The sequence below is a fragment of the Enhydra lutris genome, unplaced genomic scaffold (assembly GCF_002288905.1).
Source record: "Enhydra lutris kenyoni isolate GAN:26980312 unplaced genomic scaffold, ASM228890v2 scaffoldscaffold39, whole genome shotgun sequence".
Taxonomy (NCBI): Eukaryota; Metazoa; Chordata; class Mammalia; order Carnivora; family Mustelidae; genus Enhydra; species Enhydra lutris.
Window position 1 is genome coordinate 23,741,996 of NW_019154123.1, and position 7,521 is coordinate 23,749,516.

Consider the following 7,521-nt stretch of genomic DNA (forward strand, 5'->3'; position numbering starts at 1 on the left):
CCTCAGTCTGGAGAAGCCTCTGGATCCAGCTGCTAATTTGCAAGAAATGCAAAGGACATAGGAATATGCTGAATTGTCCCATGAAAGTGAAATTCTCAAAGTGTGGAAAACTCCATAGGTTAAAAAAATCCAAGTTCTTCAACAGAAATTGTAGGGAAAAGACTTAATACATAATAAGTTAAAAGGGTGGGGGGAGGAGGAGACAAGATTCACATTTGATGATAAAACTAGAGAGAAACCACAAGGAAATGATTTCTATGAAAAGAAGGAGAACATGAAGGAGTTTCTTGGATGACTAACAAAGTTAGATTTCTTGACCTCAGAGTTATGACAAGAATGCCTACTTCCTAATAATTCATCAAACTATATACTTTTTAGTGTGCTTTTTGTACTTGAGTTTTGTTTTACAATAAAAAGGTCTTTGAAAAAAATCAATTAATAGCTAGAGCTGTCCATAAGCGAGTTACTGGACTTAACACCTGGACTGGACACATACCATGACCTATAAATACCTTAATCACTGGCCATTTTCCATAATTTTCACTTCAAATTCTCCAACCAACCTCCATCTCTCCTCCACCATAGCCCTGCTATTTGCACCCACACTTTCTGCTCTCAGAAGTCTGGATCTTACTGCTACTGCTACTACCTTTAGAGCTAAATAGAAAATTACTGAAATTTCAGACATTGTGACAATGTCTGCAACCATTTTAAAACCATAGGCCCTTTAGAGAAATGTGAAACATATGCACATATGTACACATCCAAGGTGGTATGACCTAAATAAAAACTTTCATATCTCACCATTAGCCCAGAACATTGTTATGGTTATGTAATTTCAATTGGGAAAGTTTTTTTTTTTTCATTTTCCAAACACACAATTAAAATCCTGAATGTTTTCTCAAACTAAAACTCCATCTTCCTCTCCCCTGCACCACTGGTATCCACCACTACCATGTGTGAGATTCTCATTCATCCTCCCTAGGAGAGTGTGTCTTCACCAGCATCCTATCAAAAATTACTGCACATGGACATATACAGATGAACATAGGACAACAATAATAGTAATGGTAACAATTATGAACAATATGTACCACTTTACATACATTTCTCTATAATGCTCACAAAATATACAAGATCAGTATTATCATCATTGCCATTTTAAGATAAGGAAAACTGACAAGAGAAATTAATACATTTCAAAATCTGTCTGCTAAATAAGCATTACTGAATAAGATAAAAAGCTCTTCAAATGAAAAGTGGGTTACTTTTCTCACATAACAGTTTAAAACCATGTATATCTGAGGTAAGATCACTATTAAGATGTACCATTTCAGGTCAAAGTAAAAGGAGTTTCTCATAGATTGATTCAGTAATCCAAGAGGTCCAGGAGAAGGTAGGTAGTATAGTGGAAAAAGCATCAAATCAGGAGCCAAGAACTGAGTTTTCAGTTCTGGCTCCAAAAAAAAAAAAAAGAGGCTATACTCTGCTGGGTAAGTTATTTTACAGTTTCCTTATCTTCAAATGAAGAAGACTGACAAGAAGCACTCTAATGAACAGTATTATGACTCCATGATTCAAGAGTTATTTATATAGCTGTTGACATAAAAGGAATAATATGGAAATGTAATTGGGAAAGGCATCTCAAGCACAGTTAAGTGCTTTAGGTTGTTCAAAGGTAGAGAACTTGAGGGCAAAAGAGACACTAATTAGTCATGCTTAAGCGAAATGAAGGAGGATGGATCTCCCCCTCTTTTTAGGCTCACTATAGGGCAGATAAGAACAAAAGCATATATAAAAATTAGTAAAGGGAAAAATACTCATGTTCACAGTAAGAAATTTATGTAAGGAATATATGTGACCGTTGGACAAAAAATGCTCTTGCTACTGTTTTATAAAGCACCAGAATCATGAGTACCAACTTGGGAAAAGAAAAAATAAAGGGCTTCAGGCAATGGCCAACCTCCAATAGAACACTTAGGTAAATAAAACAATCTTCCAAAGTCATTGCTGGCCACACCTTCCACAAATGCTGCCACAGGATCTCAGCACTTGTATGTTGAGGTGGCACCTGGAATTTAATAAGTATTATTTTCTTACAGTCTTCACTTCTTGCTATATATAATTATTCTCAAAATACCCACTTGGCATGGAGCATAATGCCAGGAGCCACAAAAATTTGAAAAGAAATATAAGGCATGCCTCTAAGCACAGAGAACTTAGTACAAAGGCATTGGAAAATAAAGACAATAACTGAAGACAGTGCATGCCTGGGAGCTCATCTGTTTGCTTTGGAATTTAAATCATGTTTTCCCAAAGAAACAACACAGAAAACGGTGATATCTCCAAGCCACTCCTCTAATTTATTTAATGCGTACTTGGTTAAACCTCAGTAGTTTTCCTTAATTCTCAATATGATCCTCAATCAGTTTGAGGATCTAAGAGGATATGATGCTAGATAGCAGGGGAAAAGCATATCCAATATTAAGACATAATTTTACAATTACAAAATGAAAAGCTAATATTTATTCATTAATAAATTTAGAAGTAAATGGTGGTTAATAATTTATATACACAGCACTATGCACTAAGTACTGTTTCAATAGCTTTACATATAAAACTTAATCTCATTACTTTTTTTATTATTAAAACAAACCCAAGGATGTACTATCAATATCTCCAGTTTTAAGCTGAGTAAACTACAACATAAAGGAGATTAATTTGACTAGTCACAAAGCTCCATAAAGCTTCTTGGTTGGAGGAGATAAACAAAAGATAATCTATTTTCTCAGTAACCTCATCACCCAACATTCTTCACTGGGGATGGAAATAGAGCTGGGGCTATGAGAGCACTCATATACTTACATATACTTACACTTCTACAAGCACTCTTTTTTGAGCAGTACATAAACTAAAATAAAATGATTCAGAGTGGTATGGCCCAAAGAATCCCACGTTTATACCACAGATATGTTCACACAAGGGCACAAGGATATACGTACATGTTTGTGATGTCTAATACTGAATACAACCTTATGTCCATCAATAGGGGACACGCTAAATACATTTCGATATTTCTACAGGGAATGCTGCACAGCCTTTTAAAAGAATGAGGTAGGTTAGGAATGTCTAGATGGCTCGTTGGTTAATAAGTGCCTGCCTTCGGCTCAAGTCACGATCCCAGGGTCCCAGGATCGAGCCTTGCATTCCCCTATCTGGTTCTCCCTCTGCTTGCTACTCCCCCAGCTTGTGCACATGCTCTCTTTCTCTCTCTCTCTCTCTCTCCTCCTGACAAATAAATAAATAAAATCTTTTTTTAAAAAGTAAATAAAAGGGATGATATTTAAAAAAGAATGAGGTAGTTTAATACTTATGGATAGAGAAAAATATAGTTATTAAGTGGCAAAAGAAAGGTGGAGAACAGTATGTGTATCATGACCCCACTTGTGGGAGAGAAAAAGGAGGAGGATATACGTGCTTGAGTATGATCAGAAAGTTTCTTAAGAAGAAACAAGAAATTATCTATAGCGCTTTACTTCAGTAAAGGGGAGAACAGGAAAAAAGGTCAGTAGCTAGAGAAGAAAGAGATTTTTGTTGTTATATTTTTTTTACTGAATTTCATTTTACCAAAAATACATATTGCTGATTTTTACATGGCTTAATTAAAAATATAGTATTATTGAGCCTAGCCTCTTTTTATGTAGTGGTTCCTAACAAAAGACTGGTATGTAATGATCAGTGATGAGATAAGTTCCAAGTGATTTATTCCTTATACCTTTTTAACCAAAAGAAGTTTATGAATGATTTATTATTTTTATTAGTAAAATCAATATCCGTTTAATTAATCCATTAATGCGAAGGGGGGGGAAGGAAGGGGCCTTTAAGAGTCAAACAGAAGGGAAAAAAATTATCACCTAAAGATGGTTTTTATGGGGGCACCTGGGTGGCTCAGTGGGTTAAAGCCTCTGCCTTCGGCTCAGGTCATGATCCCAGGGTCCTGGAATCCAGCCCTGCATTATAGGGCTCTCTGCTCAGCGAGGAGCTTGATTCCTCCTCTCTTTCTGCCTGCCTCTCTGCCTACTTGTGATCTCTGTCTGTCAAATAAATAAAACCTTTAAAAAAAAAAAAAGATGTTTTTATGGTTTTTAGGAGGTTCTATCCCAGAAGAATGGAGGTCCAAAAAAAAAAAAAAAAGGTTCTCCCATCCAGCCTGAAGGTCCTTAGATATGTAAACAACCTTTTTGTAAAATAAGTAAACAACTTTATGTGGTCCCCAAATTGGGTTGGGACTGTCCTAGAGAGTGGGCAAGAATTTACTTTCCATCCTTTTAAATATGTTTTTGTATATGTTTACTGTGCTGTGCACACTGCTATCCATAATTAAATATAATATATTTGGAATATACTTGCTCAAAAATGTTTTATTGTTAGGGTGTATAAAAATGTTTGTGAACTACTGGATATGGTTAAACAAATGTAATGCAGTGAAGAGGAAAGCATTAGATGTTCACTCCATGGTCAAGGGATGAAAACTAAAAGCTGAGAAACGATCAGTGTATAATATTTGCAACTTTTTAGTTCTCTTCAACTTTTCCTATATCTATTCCATGACCAAATCCTGCCATTTTCAACCTAACATTTACTGGGTTTAACTATTCAGTCATTCTGACCATACAAATTTAATTATGTTTCTGGAAAGGCCTCCAAGACTCTCTGTACAGAGTATTCCACTGCCATCTTGCAAAGAACTTTAAGATCCTTTAAAAGCTCGGAAAGCTTCTAACAATCGCCGAAAGTGAAAGTACTTATGCAGTGACTTTAAATATCTCTGTCCCACACTTAAACTGTCCTTTCCCCATAGACCAACTGGAACTCTTTAAATAAGTCAGACAAATATATTCCTCATTTGTCAAGGGACTCACCCTTCCCTTCCCCCAACACAGCACTCTCGTTAAGCAGATAAATATCTTGCACACCACCAAATCAAGTTCTTTTTCCTCCAGAACTTTCTTCAGGGTTCCCTTTCCTCTAACTGCCTGCCCACCTCTGATTCCTGGGGTTTTAGTGCTGATGGCATCGCCAAAATCATTCCTCTCCCCGAATCTCACCAGCAATTCATTACCAGGATCTTTTGACAGGCACCCTTTTTGTGTTGTAGCTCCACTGTTTATCTGTGATCTCCGCCTTCAGGAGCTTTGATTCCTTTGGGTCCCGCCTCTCTTTCCCGACACGAAGTTTGTTTAGGGCCTGAACACAGGGGCCGGGCAGGTTCTCTCCGACGTCAGCTACTGCGTAACTAGGGCGGCCTAAGCAGGCCGCTCACGGAACGAAGCCGAGCGGACAGGACTGACCCGAGAGCCCCTCCGTCGCCCCCGGAGAAGAAACGTCCTGGGCCGGGGGCAGACCACGCATATGTGCCTCGAGGCCACGCAGGGGTGCCTCGAGGCGGCGCAGGGAGACCCCGAAACCCTTCGACGGGGCCAGTTTGCTTGTGAGCAACTAGAAGTAGGCCTGGTAGGTGAGGGGAGGCGTGTGTAGGGCCGGATCCCGGACTGAATCAGGAAGAGGAAGGGCAGGGAAGCGACCCGAGAGTGGCCGCTTCAGCAGCCCCTGCGCAGGGGTGACCGTTAAAAAGACTCAAGGAAGGGAAGAGTTGGGAAGTATCCCTCACTCACCTGGAAGAGGCTGCGGCCGGAGGCACCAGCTGCCCCCTTCCAAATTTAAGCCACGTCAGCTCGGGAATCCCGTCCGCGACACCTACCACCGCCGCGCCCCGTCAAGGGACTCAACCACTCGCAGTTGGGACGGAAGATGGGATTAGGACACGAACCAATCCCGGCTACCGGCGGAACGTTACCAGGGAGACCAGGCACGCCTTGTTTGTAACTAACCCATCAACAATGACGGAAACCAATCAACGCCAGGAAATTCTCTGCTTCCTCAAAGAAAGAGCCAATGGTCTCTAAACAGTGGAGGAGGGGCGGAGTCAAACGTGAGCAAGTGTTCCGGAAGAAGATCTGCGGGAGAACCGGAAATGCAGGGAGGGCGGGCTTTCTGCGGTAGGTCAGGTGTTAAGCTGTGTAAAGGGGTTGGGCTGCTCGCTCTAGTGCACTTTCGTTGCTGGTGGTAACTCGCCAATATTACAGCTTGGGCTTTTGCGGAGCCCCGTACTGCGAGTACCAGGTGTCATAGGATTGTTGAGTGAGCTTTGAGAAGGGAGTGGGGATATGGGTTTTGCTCTTAGAATCGTAAAATATCAAGAACCCCAAAGTAGGTCGTCTAATGTGATTTTTTTCATTTTACTGACAAAAAATAAGAACCGGAATAAAGTCACCCAAAGATAAATGGTGACTTGGAGATTAGAACTCGGACTAGAACCTGGCAGCTTCATGAAAGAGAATCTGAGATGTCTCTAAGGACACGAGTGGGAGAAGAGGGAATACTACTAGAACAGTGCCTCCGAAGGAGTGACGTTTGAGCTGGGACTTAAGCAAAAGGTGAGATTTGAGGTCCAGGTCTGCAGTGGGAGTCAGTGAGAAGCTCCAGTAATTGTCACCGAAATCATGCATGCTCTCCTTAAGGCCTAAGGAAAGAGGGGAAAGCCAGCTCCCTTGACTTCAGGTACTCTTCACAATAAGACCATTAGTTTGAATTTATTGCTAGCCCACTATATGCATCCTCACGCTAATTTTTACATAACTCTTTGAGATTCAGACATCAGCTCACTAAGTCCTACCCTGACTACTCACCTTTCATAGCAGTCCCCTGCATGCACTATACCCTTTCTCTGCTTATTTTTTCCCTAAGCACTTTGCCATCTTTATTTCATTTATCTTTATTTTCCCTCTCCTCACTAAACTATTCCTTCCACAAGACAGGAATTTTTGTCTCTTGATCTCAACTGTATCTCCCTCCAGGTCCAAGAACAGTATGCAGTAGAGCACTCAGTATCTTTGGAATCCGTGAAGTAGGTATGATTGTCATCATCTTACACTGGACAAAATAAGGCTTGAAAAGATTAAGTAATTTGCATAAATTCACATAATGAGGGGCAGAGCCAGGATTTGAAGTTATCAAATGCCGAAGCTGCCATCCTTCATCAGTACATTATATTCTCTTATCCCTGATTGTACCCACCCAGGAAAGCCTGGATCAGTGCAACCATCAGTCTTCACGCCTATCCAAATTTGGAGTGCAGAATGCTGCAGGAGAAAATCTGACATAAGGGAGATGGTTACTTCTACACATTCAGTTTCCAATTTCACTCCATCCTCAGCACACCCCCAAATCTTTGGTGTGTTTTCAGCTTCCTCTCCCAATTCCCACAACAGTTACTCAAACCTTTAACACCCTCTTCACATTCCCAGCAGATGTACTTAATTTTTCTCTCGGAGAAAATAGGAACCATACACAAACATTGTCTTTCTCCATAATTCCTTGTTTTCACATTCAGCCTTAGAACAGATCTTCCAGTTTTAACAGAATGAAATTTTCTTACGGGAGAAGAGATTAGAAAATTGT

General features: G+C 40.2%; 1 protein-coding gene across 1 annotated transcript in view; it reads right to left on the reverse strand.

Moving 5' to 3' along the window:
- The window catches only part of LOC111154986 (golgin B1), a 107,761-nt gene extending 101,845 nt beyond the window's left edge, over nucleotides 1-5,916 (reverse strand). The window contains exon 1 of the mRNA XM_022514957.1: nucleotides 5,676-5,916. The gene's annotated coding sequence lies outside the window, so the exon portion shown is untranslated. The remainder of the gene's footprint in view (nucleotides 1-5,675) is intronic.
- Nucleotides 5,917-7,521: the final 1,605 nt, after the last annotated feature.